Genomic DNA, 23,511 nt, shown 5'->3' with positions numbered 1-23,511 from the left:
TCATGAATCAACTATAAACTAAAAGCAATCAATAAAGTAGAAGCCTACAACACGAGGAATTCCCAAGCGGTCACCCAGCGAAGTACTACTCTCGCCCTACAGGATTTGACTGCGGGGATCGGACGGGACCCGGTTTTTTGCCTGTGGTATGGTCGTAGACGGAAGAATACAAGCTCTAGTTGTATGTGTGATTTGTTTTCGTCTAGCCAAGCGAGAAAGCGAGTGAAAACCCCCCTTGCCTTCCCTTCAGACTGCAAAGAATGTTCAATTAATAGGCCATCAACCAGTTACATTGTGACGACAACTTTAACATTTGTCGCGCGCGAAAATTCAGTGCTCATGCAATGTGGACAAGCAAGAAAATAACAACTCATGAATCAACTATAAACTAAAAGCAATCAATAAAGTAGAAGCCTACAACACGAGGAATTCCCAAGCGGTCACCCAGCGAAGTACTACTCTCGCCCTACAGGATTTGACTGCGGGGATCGGACGGGACCCGGTTTTTTGCCTGTGGTATGGTCGTAGACGGAAGAATACAAGCTCTAGTTGTATGTGTGATTTCTTTTCGTCTAGCCAAGCGAGAAAGCGAGTGAAAACCCCCCTTGCCTTCCCTTCAGACTGCAAAGAATGTTCAATTAATAGGCCATCAACCAGTTACATTGTGACGACAACTTTAACATTTGTCGCGCGCGAAAATTCAGTGCTCATGCAATGTGGACAAGCAAGAAAATAACAACTCATGAATCAACTATAAACTAAAAGCAATCAATAAAGTAGAAGCCTACAACACGAGGAATTCCCAAGCGGTCACCCAGCGAAGTACTACTCTCGCCCTACAGGATTTGACTGCGGGGATCGGACGGGACCCGGTTTTTTGCCTGTGGTATGGTCGTAGACGGAAGAATACAAGCTCTAGTTGTATGTGTGATTTGTTTTCGTCTAGCCAAGCGAGAAAGCGAGTGAAAACCCCCCTTGCCTTCCCTTCAGACTGCAAAGAATGTTCAATTAATAGGCCATCAACCAGTTACATTGTGACGACAACTTTAACATTTGTCGCGCGCGAAAATTCAGTGCTCATGCAATGTGGACAAGCAAGAAAATAACAACTCATGAATCAACTATAAACTAAAAGCAATCAATAAAGTAGAAGCCTACAACACGAGGAATTCCCAAGCGGTCACCCAGCGAAGTACTACTCTCGCCCTACAGGATTTGACTGCGGGGATCGGACGGGACCCGGTTTTTTGCCTGTGGTATGGTCGTAGACGGAAGAATACAAGCTCTAGTTGTATGTGTGATTTCTTTTCGTCTAGCCAAGCGAGAAAGCGAGTGAAAACCCCCCTTGCCTTCCCTTCAGACTGCAAAGAATGTTCAATTAATAGGCCATCAACCAGTTACATTGTGACGACAACTTTAACATTTGTCGCGCGCGAAAATTCAGTGCTCATGCAATGTGGACAAGCAAGAAAATAACAACTCATGAATCAACTATAAACTAAAAGCAATCAATAAAGTAGAAGCCTACAACACGAGGAATTCCCAAGCGGTCACCCAGCGAAGTACTACTCTCGCCCTACAGGATTTGACTGCGGGGATCGGACGGGACCCGGTTTTTTGCCTGTGGTATGGTCGTAGACGGAAGAATACAAGCTCTAGTTGTATGTGTGATTTGTTTTCGTCTAGCCAAGCGAGAAAGCGAGTGAAAACCCCCCTTGCCTTCCCTTCAGACTGCAAAGAATGTTCAATTAATAGGCCATCAACCAGTTACATTGTGACGACAACTTTAACATTTGTCGCGCGCGAAAATTCAGTGCTCATGCAATGTGGACAAGCAAGAAAATAACAACTCATGAATCAACTATAAACTAAAAGCAATCAATAAAGTAGAAGCCTACAACACGAGGAATTCCCAAGCGGTCACCCAGCGAAGTACTACTCTCGCCCTACAGGATTTGACTGCGGGGATCGGACGGGACCCGGTTTTTTGCCTGTGGTATGGTCGTAGACGGAAGAATACAAGCTCTAGTTGTATGTGTGATTTGTTTTCGTCTAGCCAAGCGAGAAAGCGAGTGAAAACCCCCCTTGCCTTCCCTTCAGACTGCAAAGAATGTTCAATTAATAGGCCATCAACCAGTTACATTGTGACGACAACTTTAACATTTGTCGCGCGCGAAAATTCAGTGCTCATGCAATGTGGACAAGCAAGAAAATAACAACTCATGAATCAACTATAAACTAAAAGCAATCAATAAAGTAGAAGCCTACAACACGAGGAATTCCCAAGCGGTCACCCAGCGAAGTACTACTCTCGCCCTACAGGATTTGACTGCGGGGATCGGACGGGACCCGGTTTTTTGCCTGTGGTATGGTCGTAGACGGAAGAATACAAGCTCTAGTTGTATGTGTGATTTGTTTTCGTCTAGCCAAGCGAGAAAGCGAGTGAAAACCCCCCTTGCCTTCCCTTCAGACTGCAAAGAATGTTCAATTAATAGGCCATCAACCAGTTACATTGTGACGACAACTTTAACATTTGTCGCGCGCGAAAATTCAGTGCTCATGCAATGTGGACAAGCAAGAAAATAACAACTCATGAATCAACTATAAACTAAAAGCAATCAATAAAGTAGAAGCCTACAACACGAGGAATTCCCAAGCGGTCACCCAGCGAAGTACTACTCTCGCCCTACAGGATTTGACTGCGGGGATCGGACGGGACCCGGTTTTTTGCCTGTGGTATGGTCGTAGACGGAAGAATACAAGCTCTAGTTGTATGTGTGATTTGTTTTCGTCTAGCCAAGCGAGAAAGCGAGTGAAAACCCCCCTTGCCTTCCCTTCAGACTGCAAAGAATGTTCAATTAATAGGCCATCAACCAGTTACATTGTGACGACAACTTTAACATTTGTCGCGCGCGAAAATTCAGTGCTCATGCAATGTGGACAAGCAAGAAAATAACAACTCATGAATCAACTATAAACTAAAAGCAATCAATAAAGTAGAAGCCTACAACACGAGGAATTCCCAAGCGGTCACCCAGCGAAGTACTACTCTCGCCCTACAGGATTTGACTGCGGGGATCGGACGGGACCCGGTTTTTTGCCTGTGGTATGGTCGTAGACGGAAGAATACAAGCTCTAGTTGTATGTGTGATTTGTTTTCGTCTAGCCAAGCGAGAAAGCGAGTGAAAACCCCCCTTGCCTTCCCTTCAGACTGCAAAGAATGTTCAATTAATAGGCCATCAACCAGTTACATTGTGACGACAACTTTAACATTTGTCGCGCGCGAAAATTCAGTGCTCATGCAATGTGGACAAGCAAGAAAATAACAACTCATGAATCAACTATAAACTAAAAGCAATCAATAAAGTAGAAGCCTACAACACGAGGAATTCCCAAGCGGTCACCCAGCGAAGTACTACTCTCGCCCTACAGGATTTGACTGCGGGGATCGGACGGGACCCGGTTTTTTGCCTGTGGTATGGTCGTAGACGGAAGAATACAAGCTCTAGTTGTATGTGTGATTTGTTTTCGTCTAGCCAAGCGAGAAAGCGAGTGAAAACCCCCCTTGCCTTCCCTTCAGACTGCAAAGAATGTTCAATTAATAGGCCATCAACCAGTTACATTGTGACGACAACTTTAACATTTGTCGCGCGCGAAAATTCAGTGCTCATGCAATGTGGACAAGCAAGAAAATAACAACTCATGAATCAACTATAAACTAAAAGCAATCAATAAAGTAGAAGCCTACAACACGAGGAATTCCCAAGCGGTCACCCAGCGAAGTACTACTCTCGCCCTACAGGATTTGACTGCGGGGATCGGACGGGACCCGGTTTTTTGCCTGTGGTATGGTCGTAGACGGAAGAATACAAGCTCTAGTTGTATGTGTGATTTGTTTTCGTCTAGCCAAGCGAGAAAGCGAGTGAAAACCCCCCTTGCCTTCCCTTCAGACTGCAAAGAATGTTCAATTAATAGGCCATCAACCAGTTACATTGTGACGACAACTTTAACATTTGTCGCGCGCGAAAATTCAGTGCTCATGCAATGTGGACAAGCAAGAAAATAACAACTCATGAATCAACTATAAACTAAAAGCAATCAATAAAGTAGAAGCCTACAACACGAGGAATTCCCAAGCGGTCACCCAGCGAAGTACTACTCTCGCCCTACAGGATTTGACTGCGGGGATCGGACGGGACCCGGTTTTTTGCCTGTGGTATGGTCGTAGACGGAAGAATACAAGCTCTAGTTGTATGTGTGATTTGTTTTCGTCTAGCCAAGCGAGAAAGCGAGTGAAAACCCCCCTTGCCTTCCCTTCAGACTGCAAAGAATGTTCAATTAATAGGCCATCAACCAGTTACATTGTGACGACAACTTTAACATTTGTCGCGCGCGAAAATTCAGTGCTCATGCAATGTGGACAAGCAAGAAAATAACAACTCATGAATCAACTATAAACTAAAAGCAATCAATAAAGTAGAAGCCTACAACACGAGGAATTCCCAAGCGGTCACCCAGCGAAGTACTACTCTCGCCCTACAGGATTTGACTGCGGGGATCGGACGGGACCCGGTTTTTTGCCTGTGGTATGGTCGTAGACGGAAGAATACAAGCTCTAGTTGTATGTGTGATTTGTTTTCGTCTAGCCAAGCGAGAAAGCGAGTGAAAACCCCCCTTGCCTTCCCTTCAGACTGCAAAGAATGTTCAATTAATAGGCCATCAACCAGTTACATTGTGACGACAACTTTAACATTTGTCGCGCGCGAAAATTCAGTGCTCATGCAATGTGGACAAGCAAGAAAATAACAACTCATGAATCAACTATAAACTAAAAGCAATCAATAAAGTAGAAGCCTACAACACGAGGAATTCCCAAGCGGTCACCCAGCGAAGTACTACTCTCGCCCTACAGGATTTGACTGCGGGGATCGGACGGGACCCGGTTTTTTGCCTGTGGTATGGTCGTAGACGGAAGAATACAAGCTCTAGTTGTATGTGTGATTTGTTTTCGTCTAGCCAAGCGAGAAAGCGAGTGAAAACCCCCCTTGCCTTCCCTTCAGACTGCAAAGAATGTTCAATTAATAGGCCATCAACCAGTTACATTGTGACGACAACTTTAACATTTGTCGCGCGCGAAAATTCAGTGCTCATGCAATGTGGACAAGCAAGAAAATAACAACTCATGAATCAACTATAAACTAAAAGCAATCAATAAAGTAGAAGCCTACAACACGAGGAATTCCCAAGCGGTCACCCAGCGAAGTACTACTCTCGCCCTACAGGATTTGACTGCGGGGATCGGACGGGACCCGGTTTTTTGCCTGTGGTATGGTCGTAGACGGAAGAATACAAGCTCTAGTTGTATGTGTGATTTGTTTTCGTCTAGCCAAGCGAGAAAGCGAGTGAAAACCCCCCTTGCCTTCCCTTCAGACTGCAAAGAATGTTCAATTAATAGGCCATCAACCAGTTACATTGTGACGACAACTTTAACATTTGTCGCGCGCGAAAATTCAGTGCTCATGCAATGTGGACAAGCAAGAAAATAACAACTCATGAATCAACTATAAACTAAAAGCAATCAATAAAGTAGAAGCCTACAACACGAGGAATTCCCAAGCGGTCACCCAGCGAAGTACTACTCTCGCCCTACAGGATTTGACTGCGGGGATCGGACGGGACCCGGTTTTTTGCCTGTGGTATGGTCGTAGACGGAAGAATACAAGCTCTAGTTGTATGTGTGATTTGTTTTCGTCTAGCCAAGCGAGAAAGCGAGTGAAAACCCCCCTTGCCTTCCCTTCAGACTGCAAAGAATGTTCAATTAATAGGCCATCAACCAGTTACATTGTGACGACAACTTTAACATTTGTCGCGCGCGAAAATTCAGTGCTCATGCAATGTGGACAAGCAAGAAAATAACAACTCATGAATCAACTATAAACTAAAAGCAATCAATAAAGTAGAAGCCTACAACACGAGGAATTCCCAAGCGGTCACCCAGCGAAGTACTACTCTCGCCCTACAGGATTTGACTGCGGGGATCGGACGGGACCCGGTTTTTTGCCTGTGGTATGGTCGTAGACGGAAGAATACAAGCTCTAGTTGTATGTGTGATTTGTTTTCGTCTAGCCAAGCGAGAAAGCGAGTGAAAACCCCCCTTGCCTTCCCTTCAGACTGCAAAGAATGTTCAATTAATAGGCCATCAACCAGTTACATTGTGACGACAACTTTAACATTTGTCGCGCGCGAAAATTCAGTGCTCATGCAATGTGGACAAGCAAGAAAATAACAACTCATGAATCAACTATAAACTAAAAGCAATCAATAAAGTAGAAGCCTACAACACGAGGAATTCCCAAGCGGTCACCCAGCGAAGTACTACTCTCGCCCTACAGGATTTGACTGCGGGGATCGGACGGGACCCGGTTTTTTGCCTGTGGTATGGTCGTAGACGGAAGAATACAAGCTCTAGTTGTATGTGTGATTTGTTTTCGTCTAGCCAAGCGAGAAAGCGAGTGAAAACCCCCCTTGCCTTCCCTTCAGACTGCAAAGAATGTTCAATTAATAGGCCATCAACCAGTTACATTGTGACGACAACTTTAACATTTGTCGCGCGCGAAAATTCAGTGCTCATGCAATGTGGACAAGCAAGAAAATAACAACTCATGAATCAACTATAAACTAAAAGCAATCAATAAAGTAGAAGCCTACAACACGAGGAATTCCCAAGCGGTCACCCAGCGAAGTACTACTCTCGCCCTACAGGATTTGACTGCGGGGATCGGACGGGACCCGGTTTTTTGCCTGTGGTATGGTCGTAGACGGAAGAATACAAGCTCTAGTTGTATGTGTGATTTGTTTTCGTCTAGCCAAGCGAGAAAGCGAGTGAAAACCCCCCTTGCCTTCCCTTCAGACTGCAAAGAATGTTCAATTAATAGGCCATCAACCAGTTACATTGTGACGACAACTTTAACATTTGTCGCGCGCGAAAATTCAGTGCTCATGCAATGTGGACAAGCAAGAAAATAACAACTCATGAATCAACTATAAACTAAAAGCAATCAATAAAGTAGAAGCCTACAACACGAGGAATTCCCAAGCGGTCACCCAGCGAAGTACTACTCTCGCCCTACAGGATTTGACTGCGGGGATCGGACGGGACCCGGTTTTTTGCCTGTGGTATGGTCGTAGACGGAAGAATACAAGCTCTAGTTGTATGTGTGATTTGTTTTCGTCTAGCCAAGCGAGAAAGCGAGTGAAAACCCCCCTTGCCTTCCCTTCAGACTGCAAAGAATGTTCAATTAATAGGCCATCAACCAGTTACATTGTGACGACAACTTTAACATTTGTCGCGCGCGAAAATTCAGTGCTCATGCAATGTGGACAAGCAAGAAAATAACAACTCATGAATCAACTATAAACTAAAAGCAATCAATAAAGTAGAAGCCTACAACACGAGGAATTCCCAAGCGGTCACCCAGCGAAGTACTACTCTCGCCCTACAGGATTTGACTGCGGGGATCGGACGGGACCCGGTTTTTTGCCTGTGGTATGGTCGTAGACGGAAGAATACAAGCTCTAGTTGTATGTGTGATTTGTTTTCGTCTAGCCAAGCGAGAAAGCGAGTGAAAACCCCCCTTGCCTTCCCTTCAGACTGCAAAGAATGTTCAATTAATAGGCCATCAACCAGTTACATTGTGACGACAACTTTAACATTTGTCGCGCGCGAAAATTCAGTGCTCATGCAATGTGGACAAGCAAGAAAATAACAACTCATGAATCAACTATAAACTAAAAGCAATCAATAAAGTAGAAGCCTACAACACGAGGAATTCCCAAGCGGTCACCCAGCGAAGTACTACTCTCGCCCTACAGGATTTGACTGCGGGGATCGGACGGGACCCGGTTTTTTGCCTGTGGTATGGTCGTAGACGGAAGAATACAAGCTCTAGTTGTATGTGTGATTTGTTTTCGTCTAGCCAAGCGAGAAAGCGAGTGAAAACCCCCCTTGCCTTCCCTTCAGACTGCAAAGAATGTTCAATTAATAGGCCATCAACCAGTTACATTGTGACGACAACTTTAACATTTGTCGCGCGCGAAAATTCAGTGCTCATGCAATGTGGACAAGCAAGAAAATAACAACTCATGAATCAACTATAAACTAAAAGCAATCAATAAAGTAGAAGCCTACAACACGAGGAATTCCCAAGCGGTCACCCAGCGAAGTACTACTCTCGCCCTACAGGATTTGACTGCGGGGATCGGACGGGACCCGGTTTTTTGCCTGTGGTATGGTCGTAGACGGAAGAATACAAGCTCTAGTTGTATGTGTGATTTGTTTTCGTCTAGCCAAGCGAGAAAGCGAGTGAAAACCCCCCTTGCCTTCCCTTCAGACTGCAAAGAATGTTCAATTAATAGGCCATCAACCAGTTACATTGTGACGACAACTTTAACATTTGTCGCGCGCGAAAATTCAGTGCTCATGCAATGTGGACAAGCAAGAAAATAACAACTCATGAATCAACTATAAACTAAAAGCAATCAATAAAGTAGAAGCCTACAACACGAGGAATTCCCAAGCGGTCACCCAGCGAAGTACTACTCTCGCCCTACAGGATTTGACTGCGGGGATCGGACGGGACCCGGTTTTTTGCCTGTGGTATGGTCGTAGACGGAAGAATACAAGCTCTAGTTGTATGTGTGATTTGTTTTCGTCTAGCCAAGCGAGAAAGCGAGTGAAAACCCCCCTTGCCTTCCCTTCAGACTGCAAAGAATGTTCAATTAATAGGCCATCAACCAGTTACATTGTGACGACAACTTTAACATTTGTCGCGCGCGAAAATTCAGTGCTCATGCAATGTGGACAAGCAAGAAAATAACAACTCATGAATCAACTATAAACTAAAAGCAATCAATAAAGTAGAAGCCTACAACACGAGGAATTCCCAAGCGGTCACCCAGCGAAGTACTACTCTCGCCCTACAGGATTTGACTGCGGGGATCGGACGGGACCCGGTTTTTTGCCTGTGGTATGGTCGTAGACGGAAGAATACAAGCTCTAGTTGTATGTGTGATTTGTTTTCGTCTAGCCAAGCGAGAAAGCGAGTGAAAACCCCCCTTGCCTTCCCTTCAGACTGCAAAGAATGTTCAATTAATAGGCCATCAACCAGTTACATTGTGACGACAACTTTAACATTTGTCGCGCGCGAAAATTCAGTGCTCATGCAATGTGGACAAGCAAGAAAATAACAACTCATGAATCAACTATAAACTAAAAGCAATCAATAAAGTAGAAGCCTACAACACGAGGAATTCCCAAGCGGTCACCCAGCGAAGTACTACTCTCGCCCTACAGGATTTGACTGCGGGGATCGGACGGGACCCGGTTTTTTGCCTGTGGTATGGTCGTAGACGGAAGAATACAAGCTCTAGTTGTATGTGTGATTTGTTTTCGTCTAGCCAAGCGAGAAAGCGAGTGAAAACCCCCCTTGCCTTCCCTTCAGACTGCAAAGAATGTTCAATTAATAGGCCATCAACCAGTTACATTGTGACGACAACTTTAACATTTGTCGCGCGCGAAAATTCAGTGCTCATGCAATGTGGACAAGCAAGAAAATAACAACTCATGAATCAACTATAAACTAAAAGCAATCAATAAAGTAGAAGCCTACAACACGAGGAATTCCCAAGCGGTCACCCAGCGAAGTACTACTCTCGCCCTACAGGATTTGACTGCGGGGATCGGACGGGACCCGGTTTTTTGCCTGTGGTATGGTCGTAGACGGAAGAATACAAGCTCTAGTTGTATGTGTGATTTGTTTTCGTCTAGCCAAGCGAGAAAGCGAGTGAAAACCCCCCTTGCCTTCCCTTCAGACTGCAAAGAATGTTCAATTAATAGGCCATCAACCAGTTACATTGTGACGACAACTTTAACATTTGTCGCGCGCGAAAATTCAGTGCTCATGCAATGTGGACAAGCAAGAAAATAACAACTCATGAATCAACTATAAACTAAAAGCAATCAATAAAGTAGAAGCCTACAACACGAGGAATTCCCAAGCGGTCACCCAGCGAAGTACTACTCTCGCCCTACAGGATTTGACTGCGGGGATCGGACGGGACCCGGTTTTTTGCCTGTGGTATGGTCGTAGACGGAAGAATACAAGCTCTAGTTGTATGTGTGATTTCTTTTCGTCTAGCCAAGCGAGAAAGCGAGTGAAAACCCCCCTTGCCTTCCCTTCAGACTGCAAAGAATGTTCAATTAATAGGCCATCAACCAGTTACATTGTGACGACAACTTTAACATTTGTCGCGCGCGAAAATTCAGTGCTCATGCAATGTGGACAAGCAAGAAAATAACAACTCATGAATCAACTATAAACTAAAAGCAATCAATAAAGTAGAAGCCTACAACACGAGGAATTCCCAAGCGGTCACCCAGCGAAGTACTACTCTCGCCCTACAGGATTTGACTGCGGGGATCGGACGGGACCCGGTTTTTTGCCTGTGGTATGGTCGTAGACGGAAGAATACAAGCTCTAGTTGTATGTGTGATTTGTTTTCGTCTAGCCAAGCGAGAAAGCGAGTGAAAACCCCCCTTGCCTTCCCTTCAGACTGCAAAGAATGTTCAATTAATAGGCCATCAACCAGTTACATTGTGACGACAACTTTAACATTTGTCGCGCGCGAAAATTCAGTGCTCATGCAATGTGGACAAGCAAGAAAATAACAACTCATGAATCAACTATAAACTAAAAGCAATCAATAAAGTAGAAGCCTACAACACGAGGAATTCCCAAGCGGTCACCCAGCGAAGTACTACTCTCGCCCTACAGGATTTGACTGCGGGGATCGGACGGGACCCGGTTTTTTGCCTGTGGTATGGTCGTAGACGGAAGAATACAAGCTCTAGTTGTATGTGTGATTTGTTTTCGTCTAGCCAAGCGAGAAAGCGAGTGAAAACCCCCCTTGCCTTCCCTTCAGACTGCAAAGAATGTTCAATTAATAGGCCATCAACCAGTTACATTGTGACGACAACTTTAACATTTGTCGCGCGCGAAAATTCAGTGCTCATGCAATGTGGACAAGCAAGAAAATAACAACTCATGAATCAACTATAAACTAAAAGCAATCAATAAAGTAGAAGCCTACAACACGAGGAATTCCCAAGCGGTCACCCAGCGAAGTACTACTCTCGCCCTACAGGATTTGACTGCGGGGATCGGACGGGACCCGGTTTTTTGCCTGTGGTATGGTCGTAGACGGAAGAATACAAGCTCTAGTTGTATGTGTGATTTGTTTTCGTCTAGCCAAGCGAGAAAGCGAGTGAAAACCCCCCTTGCCTTCCCTTCAGACTGCAAAGAATGTTCAATTAATAGGCCATCAACCAGTTACATTGTGACGACAACTTTAACATTTGTCGCGCGCGAAAATTCAGTGCTCATGCAATGTGGACAAGCAAGAAAATAACAACTCATGAATCAACTATAAACTAAAAGCAATCAATAAAGTAGAAGCCTACAACACGAGGAATTCCCAAGCGGTCACCCAGCGAAGTACTACTCTCGCCCTACAGGATTTGACTGCGGGGATCGGACGGGACCCGGTTTTTTGCCTGTGGTATGGTCGTAGACGGAAGAATACAAGCTCTAGTTGTATGTGTGATTTGTTTTCGTCTAGCCAAGCGAGAAAGCGAGTGAAAACCCCCCTTGCCTTCCCTTCAGACTGCAAAGAATGTTCAATTAATAGGCCATCAACCAGTTACATTGTGACGACAACTTTAACATTTGTCGCGCGCGAAAATTCAGTGCTCATGCAATGTGGACAAGCAAGAAAATAACAACTCATGAATCAACTATAAACTAAAAGCAATCAATAAAGTAGAAGCCTACAACACGAGGAATTCCCAAGCGGTCACCCAGCGAAGTACTACTCTCGCCCTACAGGATTTGACTGCGGGGATCGGACGGGACCCGGTTTTTTGCCTGTGGTATGGTCGTAGACGGAAGAATACAAGCTCTAGTTGTATGTGTGATTTGTTTTCGTCTAGCCAAGCGAGAAAGCGAGTGAAAACCCCCCTTGCCTTCCCTTCAGACTGCAAAGAATGTTCAATTAATAGGCCATCAACCAGTTACATTGTGACGACAACTTTAACATTTGTCGCGCGCGAAAATTCAGTGCTCATGCAATGTGGACAAGCAAGAAAATAACAACTCATGAATCAACTATAAACTAAAAGCAATCAATAAAGTAGAAGCCTACAACACGAGGAATTCCCAAGCGGTCACCCAGCGAAGTACTACTCTCGCCCTACAGGATTTGACTGCGGGGATCGGACGGGACCCGGTTTTTTGCCTGTGGTATGGTCGTAGACGGAAGAATACAAGCTCTAGTTGTATGTGTGATTTGTTTTCGTCTAGCCAAGCGAGAAAGCGAGTGAAAACCCCCCTTGCCTTCCCTTCAGACTGCAAAGAATGTTCAATTAATAGGCCATCAACCAGTTACATTGTGACGACAACTTTAACATTTGTCGCGCGCGAAAATTCAGTGCTCATGCAATGTGGACAAGCAAGAAAATAACAACTCATGAATCAACTATAAACTAAAAGCAATCAATAAAGTAGAAGCCTACAACACGAGGAATTCCCAAGCGGTCACCCAGCGAAGTACTACTCTCGCCCTACAGGATTTGACTGCGGGGATCGGACGGGACCCGGTTTTTTGCCTGTGGTATGGTCGTAGACGGAAGAATACAAGCTCTAGTTGTATGTGTGATTTGTTTTCGTCTAGCCAAGCGAGAAAGCGAGTGAAAACCCCCCTTGCCTTCCCTTCAGACTGCAAAGAATGTTCAATTAATAGGCCATCAACCAGTTACATTGTGACGACAACTTTAACATTTGTCGCGCGCGAAAATTCAGTGCTCATGCAATGTGGACAAGCAAGAAAATAACAACTCATGAATCAACTATAAACTAAAAGCAATCAATAAAGTAGAAGCCTACAACACGAGGAATTCCCAAGCGGTCACCCAGCGAAGTACTACTCTCGCCCTACAGGATTTGACTGCGGGGATCGGACGGGACCCGGTTTTTTGCCTGTGGTATGGTCGTAGACGGAAGAATACAAGCTCTAGTTGTATGTGTGATTTGTTTTCGTCTAGCCAAGCGAGAAAGCGAGTGAAAACCCCCCTTGCCTTCCCTTCAGACTGCAAAGAATGTTCAATTAATAGGCCATCAACCAGTTACATTGTGACGACAACTTTAACATTTGTCGCGCGCGAAAATTCAGTGCTCATGCAATGTGGACAAGCAAGAAAATAACAACTCATGAATCAACTATAAACTAAAAGCAATCAATAAAGTAGAAGCCTACAACACGAGGAATTCCCAAGCGGTCACCCAGCGAAGTACTACTCTCGCCCTACAGGATTTGACTGCGGGGATCGGACGGGACCCGGTTTTTTGCCTGTGGTATGGTCGTAGACGGAAGAATACAAGCTCTAGTTGTATGTGTGATTTGTTTTCGTCTAGCCAAGCGAGAAAGCGAGTGAAAACCCCCCTTGCCTTCCCTTCAGACTGCAAAGAATGTTCAATTAATAGGCCATCAACCAGTTACATTGTGACGACAACTTTAACATTTGTCGCGCGCGAAAATTCAGTGCTCATGCAATGTGGACAAGCAAGAAAATAACAACTCATGAATCAACTATAAACTAAAAGCAATCAATAAAGTAGAAGCCTACAACACGAGGAATTCCCAAGCGGTCACCCAGCGAAGTACTACTCTCGCCCTACAGGATTTGACTGCGGGGATCGGACGGGACCCGGTTTTTTGCCTGTGGTATGGTCGTAGACGGAAGAATACAAGCTCTAGTTGTATGTGTGATTTGTTTTCGTCTAGCCAAGCGAGAAAGCGAGTGAAAACCCCCCTTGCCTTCCCTTCAGACTGCAAAGAATGTTCAATTAATAGGCCATCAACCAGTTACATTGTGACGACAACTTTAACATTTGTCGCGCGCGAAAATTCAGTGCTCATGCAATGTGGACAAGCAAGAAAATAACAACTCATGAATCAACTATAAACTAAAAGCAATCAATAAAGTAGAAGCCTACAACACGAGGAATTCCCAAGCGGTCACCCAGCGAAGTACTACTCTCGCCCTACAGGATTTGACTGCGGGGATCGGACGGGACCCGGTTTTTTGCCTGTGGTATGGTCGTAGACGGAAGAATACAAGCTCTAGTTGTATGTGTGATTTGTTTTCGTCTAGCCAAGCGAGAAAGCGAGTGAAAACCCCCCTTGCCTTCCCTTCAGACTGCAAAGAATGTTCAATTAATAGGCCATCAACCAGTTACATTGTGACGACAACTTTAACATTTGTCGCGCGCGAAAATTCAGTGCTCATGCAATGTGGACAAGCAAGAAAATAACAACTCATGAATCAACTATAAACTAAAAGCAATCAATAAAGTAGAAGCCTACAACACGAGGAATTCCCAAGCGGTCACCCAGCGAAGTACTACTCTCGCCCTACAGGATTTGACTGCGGGGATCGGACGGGACCCGGTTTTTTGCCTGTGGTATGGTCGTAGACGGAAGAATACAAGCTCTAGTTGTATGTGTGATTTGTTTTCGTCTAGCCAAGCGAGAAAGCGAGTGAAAACCCCCCTTGCCTTCCCTTCAGACTGCAAAGAATGTTCAATTAATAGGCCATCAACCAGTTACATTGTGACGACAACTTTAACATTTGTCGCGCGCGAAAATTCAGTGCTCATGCAATGTGGACAAGCAAGAAAATAACAACTCATGAATCAACTATAAACTAAAAGCAATCAATAAAGTAGAAGCCTACAACACGAGGAATTCCCAAGCGGTCACCCAGCGAAGTACTACTCTCGCCCTACAGGATTTGACTGCGGGGATCGGACGGGACCCGGTTTTTTGCCTGTGGTATGGTCGTAGACGGAAGAATACAAGCTCTAGTTGTATGTGTGATTTGTTTTCGTCTAGCCAAGCGAGAAAGCGAGTGAAAACCCCCCTTGCCTTCCCTTCAGACTGCAAAGAATGTTCAATTAATAGGCCATCAACCAGTTACATTGTGACGACAACTTTAACATTTGTCGCGCGCGAAAATTCAGTGCTCATGCAATGTGGACAAGCAAGAAAATAACAACTCATGAATCAACTATAAACTAAAAGCAATCAATAAAGTAGAAGCCTACAACACGAGGAATTCCCAAGCGGTCACCCAGCGAAGTACTACTCTCGCCCTACAGGATTTGACTGCGGGGATCGGACGGGACCCGGTTTTTTGCCTGTGGTATGGTCGTAGACGGAAGAATACAAGCTCTAGTTGTATGTGTGATTTGTTTTCGTCTAGCCAAGCGAGAAAGCGAGTGAAAACCCCCCTTGCCTTCCCTTCAGACTGCAAAGAATGTTCAATTAATAGGCCATCAACCAGTTACATTGTGACGACAACTTTAACATTTGTCGCGCGCGAAAATTCAGTGCTCATGCAATGTGGACAAGCAAGAAAATAACAACTCATGAATCAACTATAAACTAAAAGCAATCAATAAAGTAGAAGCCTACAACACGAGGAATTCCCAAGCGGTCACCCAGCGAAGTACTACTCTCGCCCTACAGGATTTGACTGCGGGGATCGGACGGGACCCGGTTTTTTGCCTGTGGTATGGTCGTAGACGGAAGAATACAAGCTCTAGTTGTATGTGTGATTTGTTTTCGTCTAGCCAAGCGAGAAAGCGAGTGAAAACCCCCCTTGCCTTCCCTTCAGACTGCAAAGAATGTTCAATTAATAGGCCATCAACCAGTTACATTGTGACGACAACTTTAACATTTGTCGCGCGCGAAAATTCAGTGCTCATGCAATGTGGACAAGCAAGAAAATAACAACTCATGAATCAACTATAAACTAAAAGCAATCAATAAAGTAGAAGCCTACAACACGAGGAATTCCCAAGCGGTCACCCAGCGAAGTACTACTCTCGCCCTACAGGATTTGACTGCGGGGATCGGACGGGACCCGGTTTTTTGCCTGTGGTATGGTCGTAGACGGAAGAATACAAGCTCTAGTTGTATGTGTGATTTGTTTTCGTCTAGCCAAGCGAGAAAGCGAGTGAAAACCCCCCTTGCCTTCCCTTCAGACTGCAAAGAATGTTCAATTAATAGGCCATCAACCAGTTACATTGTGACGACAACTTTAACATTTGTCGCGCGCGAAAATTCAGTGCTCATGCAATGTGGACAAGCAAGAAAATAACAACTCATGAATCAACTATAAACTAAAAGCAATCAATAAAGTAGAAGCCTACAACACGAGGAATTCCCAAGCGGTCACCCAGCGAAGTACTACTCTCGCCCTACAGGATTTGACTGCGGGGATCGGACGGGACCCGGTTTTTTGCCTGTGGTATGGTCGTAGACGGAAGAATACAAGCTCTAGTTGTATGTGTGATTTGTTTTCGTCTAGCCAAGCGAGAAAGCGAGTGAAAACCCCCCTTGCCTTCCCTTCAGACTGCAAAGAATGTTCAATTAATAGGCCATCAACCAGTTACATTGTGACGACAACTTTAACATTTGTCGCGCGCGAAAATTCAGTGCTCATGCAATGTGGACAAGCAAGAAAATAACAACTCATGAATCAACTATAAACTAAAAGCAATCAATAAAGTAGAAGCCTACAACACGAGGAATTCCCAAGCGGTCACCCAGCGAAGTACTACTCTCGCCCTACAGGATTTGACTGCGGGGATCGGACGGGACCCGGTTTTTTGCCTGTGGTATGGTCGTAGACGGAAGAATACAAGCTCTAGTTGTATGTGTGATTTGTTTTCGTCTAGCCAAGCGAGAAAGCGAGTGAAAACCCCCCTTGCCTTCCCTTCAGACTGCAAAGAATGTTCAATTAATAGGCCATCAACCAGTTACATTGTGACGACAACTTTAACATTTGTCGCGCGCGAAAATTCAGTGCTCATGCAATGTGGACAAGCAAGAAAATAACAACTCATGAATCAACTATAAACTAAAAGCAATCAATAAAGTAGAAGCCTACAACACGAGGAATTCCCAAGCGGTCACCCAGCGAAGTACTACTCTCGCCCTACAGGATTTGACTGCGGGGATCGGACGGGACCCGGTTTTTTGCCTGTGGTATGGTCGTAGACGGAAGAATACAAGCTCTAGTTGTATGTGTGATTTGTTTTCGTCTAGCCAAGCGAGAAAGCGAGTGAAAACCCCCCTTGCCTTCCCTTCAGACTGCAAAGAATGTTCAATTAATAGGCCATCAACCAGTTACATTGTGACGACAACTTTAACATTTGTCGCGCGCGAAAATTCAGTGCTCATGCAATGTGGACAAGCAAGAAAATAACAACTCATGAATCAACTATAACTAAAAGCAATCAATAAAGTAGAAGCCTACAACACGAGGAATTCCCAAGCGGTCACCCAGCGAAGTACTACTCTCGCCCTACAGGATTTGACTGCGGGGATCGGACGGGACCCGGTTTTTTGCCTGTGGTATGGTCGTAGACGGAAGAATACAAGCTCTAGTTGTATGTGTGATTTGTTTTCGTCTAGCCAAGCGAGAAAGCGAGTGAAAACCCCCCTTGCCTTCCCTTCAGACTGCAAAGAATGTTCAATTAATAGGCCATCAACCAGTTACATTGTGACGACAACTTTAACATTTGTCGCGCGCGAAAATTCAGTGCTCATGCAATGTGGACAAGCAAGAAAATAACAACTCATGAATCAACTATAAACTAAAAGCAATCAATAAAGTAGAAGCCTACAACACGAGGAATTCCCAAGCGGTCACCCAGCGAAGTACTACTCTCGCCCTACAGGATTTGACTGCGGGGATCGGACGGGACCCGGTTTTTTGCCTGTGGTATGGTCGTAGACGGAAGAATACAAGCTCTAGTTGTATGTGTGATTTGTTTTCGTCTAGCCAAGCGAGAAAGCGAGTGAAAACCCCCCTTGCCTTCCCTTCAGACTGCAAAGAATGTTCAATTAATAGGCCATCAACCAGTTACATTGTGACGACAACTTTAACATTTGTCGCGCGCGAAAATTCAGTGCTCATGCAATGTGGACAAGCAAGAAAATAACAACTCATGAATCAACTATAAACTAAAAGCAATCAATAAAGTAGAAGCCTACAACACGAGGAATTCCCAAGCGGTCACCCAGCGAAGTACTACTCTCGCCCTACAGGATTTGACTGCGGGGATCGGACGGGACCCGGTTTTTTGCCTGTGGTATGGTCGTAGACGGAAGAATACAAGCTCTAGTTGTATGTGTGATTTGTTTTCGTCTAGCCAAGCGAGAAAGCGAGTGAAAACCCCCCTTGCCTTCCCTTCAGACTGCAAAGAATGTTCAATTAATAGGCCATCAACCAGTTACATTGTGACGACAACTTTAACATTTGTCGCGCGCGAAAATTCAGTGCTCATGCAATGTGGACAAGCAAGAAAATAACAACTCATGAATCAACTATAAACTAAAAGCAATCAATAAAGTAGAAGCCTACAACACGAGGAATTCCCAAGCGGTCACCCAGCGAAGTACTACTCTCGCCCTACAGGATTTGACTGCGGGGATCGGACGGGACCCGGTTTTTTGCCTGTGGTATGGTCGTAGACGGAAGAATACAAGCTCTAGTTGTATGTGTGATTTGTTTTCGTCTAGCCAAGCGAGAAAGCGAGTGAAAACCCCCCTTGCCTTCCCTTCAGACTGCAAAGAATGTTCAATTAATAGGCCATCAACCAGTTACATTGTGACGACAACTTTAACATTTGTCGCGCGCGAAAATTCAGTGCTCATGCAATGTGGACAAGCAAGAAAATAACAACTCATGAATCAACCATAAACTAAAAGCAATCAATAAAGTAGAAGCCTACAACACGAGGAATTCCCAAGCGGTCACCCAGCGAAGTACTACTCTCGCCCTACAGGATTTGACTGCGGGGATCGGACGGGACCCGGTTTTTTGCCTGTGGTATGGTCGTAGACGGAAGAATACAAGCTCTAGTTGTATGTGTGATTTGTTTTCGTCTAGCCAAGCGAGAAAGCGAGTGAAAACCCCCTTGCCTTCCCTTCAGACTGCAAAGAATGTTCAATTAATAGGCCATCAACCAGTTACATTGTGACGACAACTTTAACATTTGTCGCGCGCGAAAATTCAGTGCTCATGCAATGTGGACAAGCAAGAAAATAACAACTCATGAATCAACCATAAACTAAAAGCAATCAATAAAGTAGAAGCCTACAACACGAGGAATTCCCAAGCGGTCACCCAGCGAAGTACTACTCTCGCCCTACAGGATTTGACTGCGGGGATCGGACGGGACCCGGTTTTTTGCCTGTGGTATGGTCGTAGACGGAAGAATACAAGCTCTAGTTGTATGTGTGATTTGTTTTCGTCTAGCCAAGCGAGAAAGCGAGTGAAAACCCCCCTTGCCTTCCCTTCAGACTGCAAAGAATGTTCAATTAATAGGCCATCAACCAGTTACATTGTGACGACAACTTTAACATTTGTCGCGCGCGAAAATTCAGTGCTCATGCAATGTGGACAAGCAAGAAAATAACAACTCATGAATCAACCATAAACTAAAAGCAATCAATAAAGTAGAAGCCTACAACACGAGGAATTCCCAAGCGGTCACCCAGCGAAGTACTACTCTCGCCCTACAGGATTTGACTGCGGGGATCGGACGGGACCCGGTTTTTTGCCTGTGGTATGGTCGTAGACGGAAGAATACAAGCTCTAGTTGTATGTGTGATTTGTTTTCGTCTAGCCAAGCGAGAAAGCGAGTGAAAACCCCCCTTGCCTTCCCTTCAGACTGCAAAGAATGTTCAATTAATAGGCCATCAACCAGTTACATTGTGACGACAACTTTAACATTTGTCGCGCGCGAAAATTCAGTGCTCATGCAATGTGGACAAGCAAGAAAATAACAACTCATGAATCAACCATAAACTAAAAGCAATCAATAAAGTAGAAGCCTACAACACGAGGAATTCCCAAGCGGTCACCCAGCGAAGTACTACTCTCGCCCTACAGGATTTGACTGCGGGGATCGGACGGGACCCGGTTTTTTGCCTGTGGTATGGTCGTAGACGGAAGAATACAAGCTCTAGTTGTATGTGTGATTTGTTTTCGTCTAGCCAAGCGAGAAAGCGAGTGAAAACCCCCCTTGCCTTCCCTTCAGACTGCAAAGAATGTTCAATTAATAGGCCATCAACCAGTTACATTGTGACGACAACTTTAACATTTGTCGCGCGCGAAAATTCAGTGCTCATGCAATGTGGACAAGCAAGAAAATAACAACTCATGAATCAACCATAAACTAAAAGCAATCAATAAAGTAGAAGCCTACAACACGAGGAATTCCCAAGCGGTCACCCAGCGAAGTACTACTCTCGCCCTACAGGATTTGACTGCGGGGATCGGACGGGACCCGGTTTTTTGCCTGTGGTATGGTCGTAGACGGAAGAATACAAGCTCTAGTTGTATGTGTGATTTGTTTTCGTCTAGCCAAGCGAGAAAGCGAGTGAAAACCCCCCTTGCCTTCCCTTCAGACTGCAAAGAATGTTCAATTAATAGGCCATCAACCAGTTACATTGTGACGACAACTTTAACATTTGTCGCGCGCGAAAATTCAGTGCTCATGCAATGTGGACAAGCAAGAAAATAACAACTCATGAATCAACCATAAACTAAAAGCAATCAATAAAGTAGAAGCCTACAACACGAGGAATTCCCAAGCGGTCACCCAGCGAAGTACTACTCTCGCCCTACAGGATTTGACTGCGGGGATCGGACGGGACCCGGTTTTTTGCCTGTGGTATGGTCGTAGACGGAAGAATACAAGCTCTAGTTGTATGTGTGATTTGTTTTCGTCTAGCCAAGCGAGAAAGCGAGTGAAAACCCCCTTGCCTTCCCTTCAGACTGCAAAGAATGTTCAATTAATAGGCCATCAACCAGTTACATTGTGACGACAACTTTAACATTTGTCGCGCGCGAAAATTCAGTGCTCATGCAATGTGGACAAGCAAGAAAATAACAACTCATGAATCAACCATAAACTAAAAGCAATCAATAAAGTAGAAGCCTACAACACGAGGAATTCCCAAGCGGTCACCCAGCGAAGTACTACTCTCGCCCTACAGGATTTGACTGCGGGGATCGGACGGGACCCGGTTTTTTGCCTGTGGTATGGTCGTAGACGGAAGAATACAAGCTCTAGTTGTATGTGTGATTTGTTTTCGTCTAGCCAAGCGAGAAAGCGAGTGAAAACCCCCCTTGCCTTCCCTTCAGACTGCAAAGAATGTTCAATTAATAGGCCATCAACCAGTTACATTGTGACGACAACTTTAACATTTGTCGCGCGCGAAAATTCAGTGCTCATGCAATGTGGACAAGCAAGAAAATAACAACTCATGAATCAACCATAAACTAAAAGCAATCAATAAAGTAGAAGCCTACAACACGAGGAATTCCCAAGCGGTCACCCAGCGAAGTACTACTCTCGCCCTACAGGATTTGACTGCGGGGATCGGACGGGACCCGGTTTTTTGCCTGTGGTATGGTCGTAGACGGAAGAATACAAGCTCTAGTTGTATGTGTGATTTGTTTTCGTCTAGCCAAGCGAGAAAGCGAGTGAAAACCCCCCTTGCCTTCCCTTCAGACTGCAAAGAATGTTCAATTAATAGGCCATCAACCAGTTACATTGTGACGACAACTTTAACATTTGTCGCGCGCGAAAATTCAGTGCTCATGCAATGTGGACAAGCAAGAAAATAACAACTCATGAATCAACCATAAACTAAAAGCAATCAATAAAGTAGAAGCCTACAACACGAGGAATTCCCAAGCGGTCACCCAGCGAAGTACTACTCTCGCCCTACAGGATTTGACTGCGGGGATCGGACGGGACCCGGTTTTTTGCCTGTGGTATGGTCGTAGACGGAAGAATACAAGCTCTAGTTGTATGTGTGATTTGTTTTCGTCTAGCCAAGCGAGAAAGCGAGTGAAAACCCCCCTTGCCTTCCCTTCAGACTGCAAAGAATGTTCAATTAATAGGCCATCAACCAGTTACATTGTGACGACAACTTTAACATTTGTCGCGCGCGAAAATTCAGTGCTCATGCAATGTGGACAAGCAAGAAAATAACAACTCATGAATCAACCATAAACTAAAAGCAATCAATAAAGTAGAAGCCTACAACACGAGGAATTCCCAAGCGGTCACCCAGCGAAGTACTACTCTCGCCCTACAGGATTTGACTGCGGGGATCGGACGGGACCCGGTTTTTTGCCTGTGGTATGGTCGTAGACGGAAGAATACAAGCTCTAGTTGTATGTGTGATTTGTTTTCGTCTAGCCAAGCGAGAAAGCGAGTGAAAACCCCCCTTGCCTTCCCTTCAGACTGCAAAGAATGTTCAATTAATAGGCCATCAACCAGTTACATTGTGACGACAACTTTAACATTTGTCGCGCGCGAAAATTCAGTGCTCATGCAATGTGGACAAGCAAGAAAATAACAACTCATGAATCAACCATAAACTAAAAGCAATCAATAAAGTAGAAGCCTACAACACGAGGAATTCCCAAGCGGTCACCCAGCGAAGTACTACTCTCGCCCTACAGGATTTGACTGCGGGGATCGGACGGGACCCGGTTTTTTGCCTGTGGTATGGTCGTAGACGGAAGAATACAAGCTCTAGTTGTATGTGTGATTTGTTTTCGTCTAGCCAAGCGAGAAAGCGAGTGAAAACCCCCTTGCCTTCCCTTCAGACTGCAAAGAATGTTCAATTAATAGGCCATCAACCAGTTACATTGTGACGACAACTTTAACATTTGTCGCGCGCGAAAATTCAGTGCTCATGCAATGTGGACAAGCAAGAAAATAACAACTCATGAATCAACCATAAACTAAAAGCAATCAATAAAGTAGAAGCCTACAACACGAGGAATTCCCAAGCGGTCACCCAGCGAAGTACTACTCTCGCCCTACAGGATTTGACTGCGGGGATCGGACGGGACCCGGTTTTTTGCCTGTGGTATGGTCGTAGACGGAAGAATACAAGCTCTAGTTGTATGTGTGATTTGTTTTCGTCTAGCCAAGCGAGAAAGCGAGTGAAAACCCCCTTGCCTTCCCTTCAGACTGCAAAGAATGTTCAATTAATAGGCCATCAACCAGTTACATTGTGACGACAACTTTAACATTTGTCGCGCGCGAAAATTCAGTGCTCATGCAATGTGGACAAGCAAGAAAATAACAACTCATGAATCAACCATAAACTAAAAGCAATCAATAAAGTAGAAGCCTACAACACGAGGAATTCCCAAGCGGTCACCCAGCGAAGTACTACTCTCGCCCTACAGGATTTGACTGCGGGGATCGGACGGGACCCGGTTTTTTGCCTGTGGTATGGTCGTAGACGGAAGAATACAAGCTCTAGTTGTATGTGTGATTTGTTTTCGTCTAG

The 23,511-nt window shown here is 44.9% G+C and overlaps 64 non-coding genes across 64 annotated transcripts; all 64 read right to left on the bottom strand.

Moving 5' to 3' along the window:
- Positions 1–41: 41 nt before the first annotated feature.
- Positions 42–160, bottom strand: LOC137993832 (5S ribosomal RNA). The gene has a single exon (XR_011121980.1). It is a non-coding gene; the product is annotated as a 5S ribosomal RNA (ribosomal RNA).
- Positions 161–411: 251 nt separating this feature from the next.
- On the bottom strand, positions 412–530 carry LOC137993831 (5S ribosomal RNA). Its single transcript, XR_011121979.1, has one exon. It is a non-coding gene; the product is annotated as a 5S ribosomal RNA (ribosomal RNA).
- A 251-nt stretch (positions 531–781) lies between these two features.
- Positions 782–900, bottom strand: LOC137993829 (5S ribosomal RNA). Its single transcript, XR_011121977.1, has one exon. It is a non-coding gene; the product is annotated as a 5S ribosomal RNA (ribosomal RNA).
- Positions 901–1,151: 251 nt separating this feature from the next.
- LOC137993828 (5S ribosomal RNA) lies at positions 1,152–1,270 on the bottom strand. The gene has a single exon (XR_011121976.1). It is a non-coding gene; the product is annotated as a 5S ribosomal RNA (ribosomal RNA).
- Positions 1,271–1,521: 251 nt separating this feature from the next.
- Positions 1,522–1,640, bottom strand: LOC137993827 (5S ribosomal RNA). The gene has a single exon (XR_011121975.1). It is a non-coding gene; the product is annotated as a 5S ribosomal RNA (ribosomal RNA).
- A 251-nt stretch (positions 1,641–1,891) lies between these two features.
- LOC137993826 (5S ribosomal RNA) lies at positions 1,892–2,010 on the bottom strand. The gene has a single exon (XR_011121974.1). It is a non-coding gene; the product is annotated as a 5S ribosomal RNA (ribosomal RNA).
- Positions 2,011–2,261: 251 nt separating this feature from the next.
- Positions 2,262–2,380, bottom strand: LOC137993825 (5S ribosomal RNA). The gene has a single exon (XR_011121973.1). It is a non-coding gene; the product is annotated as a 5S ribosomal RNA (ribosomal RNA).
- Positions 2,381–2,631: 251 nt separating this feature from the next.
- LOC137993824 (5S ribosomal RNA) lies at positions 2,632–2,750 on the bottom strand. Its single transcript, XR_011121972.1, has one exon. It is a non-coding gene; the product is annotated as a 5S ribosomal RNA (ribosomal RNA).
- A 251-nt stretch (positions 2,751–3,001) lies between these two features.
- Positions 3,002–3,120, bottom strand: LOC137993823 (5S ribosomal RNA). Its single transcript, XR_011121971.1, has one exon. It is a non-coding gene; the product is annotated as a 5S ribosomal RNA (ribosomal RNA).
- A 251-nt stretch (positions 3,121–3,371) lies between these two features.
- On the bottom strand, positions 3,372–3,490 carry LOC137993822 (5S ribosomal RNA). Its single transcript, XR_011121970.1, has one exon. It is a non-coding gene; the product is annotated as a 5S ribosomal RNA (ribosomal RNA).
- Positions 3,491–3,741: 251 nt separating this feature from the next.
- LOC137993821 (5S ribosomal RNA) lies at positions 3,742–3,860 on the bottom strand. Its single transcript, XR_011121969.1, has one exon. It is a non-coding gene; the product is annotated as a 5S ribosomal RNA (ribosomal RNA).
- Positions 3,861–4,111: 251 nt separating this feature from the next.
- Positions 4,112–4,230, bottom strand: LOC137993820 (5S ribosomal RNA). The gene has a single exon (XR_011121968.1). It is a non-coding gene; the product is annotated as a 5S ribosomal RNA (ribosomal RNA).
- Positions 4,231–4,481: 251 nt separating this feature from the next.
- Positions 4,482–4,600, bottom strand: LOC137993817 (5S ribosomal RNA). Its single transcript, XR_011121966.1, has one exon. It is a non-coding gene; the product is annotated as a 5S ribosomal RNA (ribosomal RNA).
- Positions 4,601–4,851: 251 nt separating this feature from the next.
- On the bottom strand, positions 4,852–4,970 carry LOC137993816 (5S ribosomal RNA). Its single transcript, XR_011121965.1, has one exon. It is a non-coding gene; the product is annotated as a 5S ribosomal RNA (ribosomal RNA).
- Positions 4,971–5,221: 251 nt separating this feature from the next.
- Positions 5,222–5,340, bottom strand: LOC137993815 (5S ribosomal RNA). The gene has a single exon (XR_011121964.1). It is a non-coding gene; the product is annotated as a 5S ribosomal RNA (ribosomal RNA).
- A 251-nt stretch (positions 5,341–5,591) lies between these two features.
- On the bottom strand, positions 5,592–5,710 carry LOC137993814 (5S ribosomal RNA). The gene has a single exon (XR_011121963.1). It is a non-coding gene; the product is annotated as a 5S ribosomal RNA (ribosomal RNA).
- Positions 5,711–5,961: 251 nt separating this feature from the next.
- Positions 5,962–6,080, bottom strand: LOC137993813 (5S ribosomal RNA). The gene has a single exon (XR_011121962.1). It is a non-coding gene; the product is annotated as a 5S ribosomal RNA (ribosomal RNA).
- Positions 6,081–6,331: 251 nt separating this feature from the next.
- LOC137993812 (5S ribosomal RNA) lies at positions 6,332–6,450 on the bottom strand. The gene has a single exon (XR_011121961.1). It is a non-coding gene; the product is annotated as a 5S ribosomal RNA (ribosomal RNA).
- A 251-nt stretch (positions 6,451–6,701) lies between these two features.
- Positions 6,702–6,820, bottom strand: LOC137993811 (5S ribosomal RNA). The gene has a single exon (XR_011121960.1). It is a non-coding gene; the product is annotated as a 5S ribosomal RNA (ribosomal RNA).
- A 251-nt stretch (positions 6,821–7,071) lies between these two features.
- On the bottom strand, positions 7,072–7,190 carry LOC137993810 (5S ribosomal RNA). Its single transcript, XR_011121959.1, has one exon. It is a non-coding gene; the product is annotated as a 5S ribosomal RNA (ribosomal RNA).
- Positions 7,191–7,441: 251 nt separating this feature from the next.
- Positions 7,442–7,560, bottom strand: LOC137993809 (5S ribosomal RNA). The gene has a single exon (XR_011121958.1). It is a non-coding gene; the product is annotated as a 5S ribosomal RNA (ribosomal RNA).
- A 251-nt stretch (positions 7,561–7,811) lies between these two features.
- Positions 7,812–7,930, bottom strand: LOC137993808 (5S ribosomal RNA). The gene has a single exon (XR_011121957.1). It is a non-coding gene; the product is annotated as a 5S ribosomal RNA (ribosomal RNA).
- A 251-nt stretch (positions 7,931–8,181) lies between these two features.
- LOC137993806 (5S ribosomal RNA) lies at positions 8,182–8,300 on the bottom strand. The gene has a single exon (XR_011121955.1). It is a non-coding gene; the product is annotated as a 5S ribosomal RNA (ribosomal RNA).
- A 251-nt stretch (positions 8,301–8,551) lies between these two features.
- LOC137993805 (5S ribosomal RNA) lies at positions 8,552–8,670 on the bottom strand. The gene has a single exon (XR_011121954.1). It is a non-coding gene; the product is annotated as a 5S ribosomal RNA (ribosomal RNA).
- Positions 8,671–8,921: 251 nt separating this feature from the next.
- LOC137993804 (5S ribosomal RNA) lies at positions 8,922–9,040 on the bottom strand. The gene has a single exon (XR_011121953.1). It is a non-coding gene; the product is annotated as a 5S ribosomal RNA (ribosomal RNA).
- A 251-nt stretch (positions 9,041–9,291) lies between these two features.
- LOC137993803 (5S ribosomal RNA) lies at positions 9,292–9,410 on the bottom strand. Its single transcript, XR_011121952.1, has one exon. It is a non-coding gene; the product is annotated as a 5S ribosomal RNA (ribosomal RNA).
- A 251-nt stretch (positions 9,411–9,661) lies between these two features.
- On the bottom strand, positions 9,662–9,780 carry LOC137993801 (5S ribosomal RNA). Its single transcript, XR_011121951.1, has one exon. It is a non-coding gene; the product is annotated as a 5S ribosomal RNA (ribosomal RNA).
- Positions 9,781–10,031: 251 nt separating this feature from the next.
- LOC137993800 (5S ribosomal RNA) lies at positions 10,032–10,150 on the bottom strand. Its single transcript, XR_011121950.1, has one exon. It is a non-coding gene; the product is annotated as a 5S ribosomal RNA (ribosomal RNA).
- A 251-nt stretch (positions 10,151–10,401) lies between these two features.
- LOC137993799 (5S ribosomal RNA) lies at positions 10,402–10,520 on the bottom strand. Its single transcript, XR_011121949.1, has one exon. It is a non-coding gene; the product is annotated as a 5S ribosomal RNA (ribosomal RNA).
- Positions 10,521–10,771: 251 nt separating this feature from the next.
- Positions 10,772–10,890, bottom strand: LOC137993798 (5S ribosomal RNA). The gene has a single exon (XR_011121948.1). It is a non-coding gene; the product is annotated as a 5S ribosomal RNA (ribosomal RNA).
- Positions 10,891–11,141: 251 nt separating this feature from the next.
- Positions 11,142–11,260, bottom strand: LOC137993797 (5S ribosomal RNA). The gene has a single exon (XR_011121947.1). It is a non-coding gene; the product is annotated as a 5S ribosomal RNA (ribosomal RNA).
- A 251-nt stretch (positions 11,261–11,511) lies between these two features.
- On the bottom strand, positions 11,512–11,630 carry LOC137993796 (5S ribosomal RNA). Its single transcript, XR_011121946.1, has one exon. It is a non-coding gene; the product is annotated as a 5S ribosomal RNA (ribosomal RNA).
- Positions 11,631–11,881: 251 nt separating this feature from the next.
- On the bottom strand, positions 11,882–12,000 carry LOC137993794 (5S ribosomal RNA). Its single transcript, XR_011121944.1, has one exon. It is a non-coding gene; the product is annotated as a 5S ribosomal RNA (ribosomal RNA).
- Positions 12,001–12,251: 251 nt separating this feature from the next.
- Positions 12,252–12,370, bottom strand: LOC137993793 (5S ribosomal RNA). The gene has a single exon (XR_011121943.1). It is a non-coding gene; the product is annotated as a 5S ribosomal RNA (ribosomal RNA).
- A 251-nt stretch (positions 12,371–12,621) lies between these two features.
- Positions 12,622–12,740, bottom strand: LOC137993792 (5S ribosomal RNA). Its single transcript, XR_011121942.1, has one exon. It is a non-coding gene; the product is annotated as a 5S ribosomal RNA (ribosomal RNA).
- Positions 12,741–12,991: 251 nt separating this feature from the next.
- Positions 12,992–13,110, bottom strand: LOC137993791 (5S ribosomal RNA). The gene has a single exon (XR_011121941.1). It is a non-coding gene; the product is annotated as a 5S ribosomal RNA (ribosomal RNA).
- A 251-nt stretch (positions 13,111–13,361) lies between these two features.
- On the bottom strand, positions 13,362–13,480 carry LOC137993790 (5S ribosomal RNA). The gene has a single exon (XR_011121940.1). It is a non-coding gene; the product is annotated as a 5S ribosomal RNA (ribosomal RNA).
- Positions 13,481–13,731: 251 nt separating this feature from the next.
- Positions 13,732–13,850, bottom strand: LOC137993789 (5S ribosomal RNA). The gene has a single exon (XR_011121939.1). It is a non-coding gene; the product is annotated as a 5S ribosomal RNA (ribosomal RNA).
- Positions 13,851–14,101: 251 nt separating this feature from the next.
- On the bottom strand, positions 14,102–14,220 carry LOC137993788 (5S ribosomal RNA). Its single transcript, XR_011121938.1, has one exon. It is a non-coding gene; the product is annotated as a 5S ribosomal RNA (ribosomal RNA).
- A 251-nt stretch (positions 14,221–14,471) lies between these two features.
- LOC137993787 (5S ribosomal RNA) lies at positions 14,472–14,590 on the bottom strand. Its single transcript, XR_011121937.1, has one exon. It is a non-coding gene; the product is annotated as a 5S ribosomal RNA (ribosomal RNA).
- Positions 14,591–14,841: 251 nt separating this feature from the next.
- On the bottom strand, positions 14,842–14,960 carry LOC137993785 (5S ribosomal RNA). The gene has a single exon (XR_011121936.1). It is a non-coding gene; the product is annotated as a 5S ribosomal RNA (ribosomal RNA).
- Positions 14,961–15,211: 251 nt separating this feature from the next.
- On the bottom strand, positions 15,212–15,330 carry LOC137993784 (5S ribosomal RNA). The gene has a single exon (XR_011121935.1). It is a non-coding gene; the product is annotated as a 5S ribosomal RNA (ribosomal RNA).
- Positions 15,331–15,581: 251 nt separating this feature from the next.
- LOC137993782 (5S ribosomal RNA) lies at positions 15,582–15,700 on the bottom strand. The gene has a single exon (XR_011121933.1). It is a non-coding gene; the product is annotated as a 5S ribosomal RNA (ribosomal RNA).
- A 251-nt stretch (positions 15,701–15,951) lies between these two features.
- On the bottom strand, positions 15,952–16,070 carry LOC137993781 (5S ribosomal RNA). Its single transcript, XR_011121932.1, has one exon. It is a non-coding gene; the product is annotated as a 5S ribosomal RNA (ribosomal RNA).
- A 251-nt stretch (positions 16,071–16,321) lies between these two features.
- LOC137993780 (5S ribosomal RNA) lies at positions 16,322–16,440 on the bottom strand. The gene has a single exon (XR_011121931.1). It is a non-coding gene; the product is annotated as a 5S ribosomal RNA (ribosomal RNA).
- A 251-nt stretch (positions 16,441–16,691) lies between these two features.
- LOC137993779 (5S ribosomal RNA) lies at positions 16,692–16,810 on the bottom strand. The gene has a single exon (XR_011121930.1). It is a non-coding gene; the product is annotated as a 5S ribosomal RNA (ribosomal RNA).
- Positions 16,811–17,061: 251 nt separating this feature from the next.
- LOC137993778 (5S ribosomal RNA) lies at positions 17,062–17,180 on the bottom strand. The gene has a single exon (XR_011121929.1). It is a non-coding gene; the product is annotated as a 5S ribosomal RNA (ribosomal RNA).
- Positions 17,181–17,430: 250 nt separating this feature from the next.
- On the bottom strand, positions 17,431–17,549 carry LOC137993777 (5S ribosomal RNA). Its single transcript, XR_011121928.1, has one exon. It is a non-coding gene; the product is annotated as a 5S ribosomal RNA (ribosomal RNA).
- Positions 17,550–17,800: 251 nt separating this feature from the next.
- Positions 17,801–17,919, bottom strand: LOC137993776 (5S ribosomal RNA). Its single transcript, XR_011121927.1, has one exon. It is a non-coding gene; the product is annotated as a 5S ribosomal RNA (ribosomal RNA).
- Positions 17,920–18,170: 251 nt separating this feature from the next.
- On the bottom strand, positions 18,171–18,289 carry LOC137993775 (5S ribosomal RNA). The gene has a single exon (XR_011121926.1). It is a non-coding gene; the product is annotated as a 5S ribosomal RNA (ribosomal RNA).
- A 251-nt stretch (positions 18,290–18,540) lies between these two features.
- On the bottom strand, positions 18,541–18,659 carry LOC137993774 (5S ribosomal RNA). The gene has a single exon (XR_011121925.1). It is a non-coding gene; the product is annotated as a 5S ribosomal RNA (ribosomal RNA).
- A 251-nt stretch (positions 18,660–18,910) lies between these two features.
- Positions 18,911–19,029, bottom strand: LOC137993773 (5S ribosomal RNA). The gene has a single exon (XR_011121924.1). It is a non-coding gene; the product is annotated as a 5S ribosomal RNA (ribosomal RNA).
- Positions 19,030–19,279: 250 nt separating this feature from the next.
- Positions 19,280–19,398, bottom strand: LOC137993771 (5S ribosomal RNA). Its single transcript, XR_011121922.1, has one exon. It is a non-coding gene; the product is annotated as a 5S ribosomal RNA (ribosomal RNA).
- A 251-nt stretch (positions 19,399–19,649) lies between these two features.
- Positions 19,650–19,768, bottom strand: LOC137993769 (5S ribosomal RNA). The gene has a single exon (XR_011121921.1). It is a non-coding gene; the product is annotated as a 5S ribosomal RNA (ribosomal RNA).
- A 251-nt stretch (positions 19,769–20,019) lies between these two features.
- LOC137993768 (5S ribosomal RNA) lies at positions 20,020–20,138 on the bottom strand. The gene has a single exon (XR_011121920.1). It is a non-coding gene; the product is annotated as a 5S ribosomal RNA (ribosomal RNA).
- A 251-nt stretch (positions 20,139–20,389) lies between these two features.
- LOC137993767 (5S ribosomal RNA) lies at positions 20,390–20,508 on the bottom strand. The gene has a single exon (XR_011121919.1). It is a non-coding gene; the product is annotated as a 5S ribosomal RNA (ribosomal RNA).
- A 251-nt stretch (positions 20,509–20,759) lies between these two features.
- LOC137993766 (5S ribosomal RNA) lies at positions 20,760–20,878 on the bottom strand. The gene has a single exon (XR_011121918.1). It is a non-coding gene; the product is annotated as a 5S ribosomal RNA (ribosomal RNA).
- Positions 20,879–21,128: 250 nt separating this feature from the next.
- Positions 21,129–21,247, bottom strand: LOC137994009 (5S ribosomal RNA). The gene has a single exon (XR_011122119.1). It is a non-coding gene; the product is annotated as a 5S ribosomal RNA (ribosomal RNA).
- Positions 21,248–21,498: 251 nt separating this feature from the next.
- On the bottom strand, positions 21,499–21,617 carry LOC137994008 (5S ribosomal RNA). The gene has a single exon (XR_011122118.1). It is a non-coding gene; the product is annotated as a 5S ribosomal RNA (ribosomal RNA).
- Positions 21,618–21,868: 251 nt separating this feature from the next.
- LOC137994007 (5S ribosomal RNA) lies at positions 21,869–21,987 on the bottom strand. Its single transcript, XR_011122117.1, has one exon. It is a non-coding gene; the product is annotated as a 5S ribosomal RNA (ribosomal RNA).
- Positions 21,988–22,238: 251 nt separating this feature from the next.
- LOC137994005 (5S ribosomal RNA) lies at positions 22,239–22,357 on the bottom strand. The gene has a single exon (XR_011122116.1). It is a non-coding gene; the product is annotated as a 5S ribosomal RNA (ribosomal RNA).
- A 251-nt stretch (positions 22,358–22,608) lies between these two features.
- LOC137994004 (5S ribosomal RNA) lies at positions 22,609–22,727 on the bottom strand. The gene has a single exon (XR_011122115.1). It is a non-coding gene; the product is annotated as a 5S ribosomal RNA (ribosomal RNA).
- Positions 22,728–22,977: 250 nt separating this feature from the next.
- Positions 22,978–23,096, bottom strand: LOC137994002 (5S ribosomal RNA). The gene has a single exon (XR_011122113.1). It is a non-coding gene; the product is annotated as a 5S ribosomal RNA (ribosomal RNA).
- A 250-nt stretch (positions 23,097–23,346) lies between these two features.
- Positions 23,347–23,465, bottom strand: LOC137994001 (5S ribosomal RNA). Its single transcript, XR_011122112.1, has one exon. It is a non-coding gene; the product is annotated as a 5S ribosomal RNA (ribosomal RNA).
- Between the last annotated feature and the right edge of the window lie 46 nt (positions 23,466–23,511).

This window comes from Montipora foliosa, chromosome 2 (assembly GCF_036669935.1).
Source record: "Montipora foliosa isolate CH-2021 chromosome 2, ASM3666993v2, whole genome shotgun sequence".
Taxonomy (NCBI): Eukaryota; Metazoa; Cnidaria; class Anthozoa; order Scleractinia; family Acroporidae; genus Montipora; species Montipora foliosa.
Note: the sequence above shows the minus strand (reverse complement) of the source record. Positions and strands in the feature narration are given on the sequence as shown.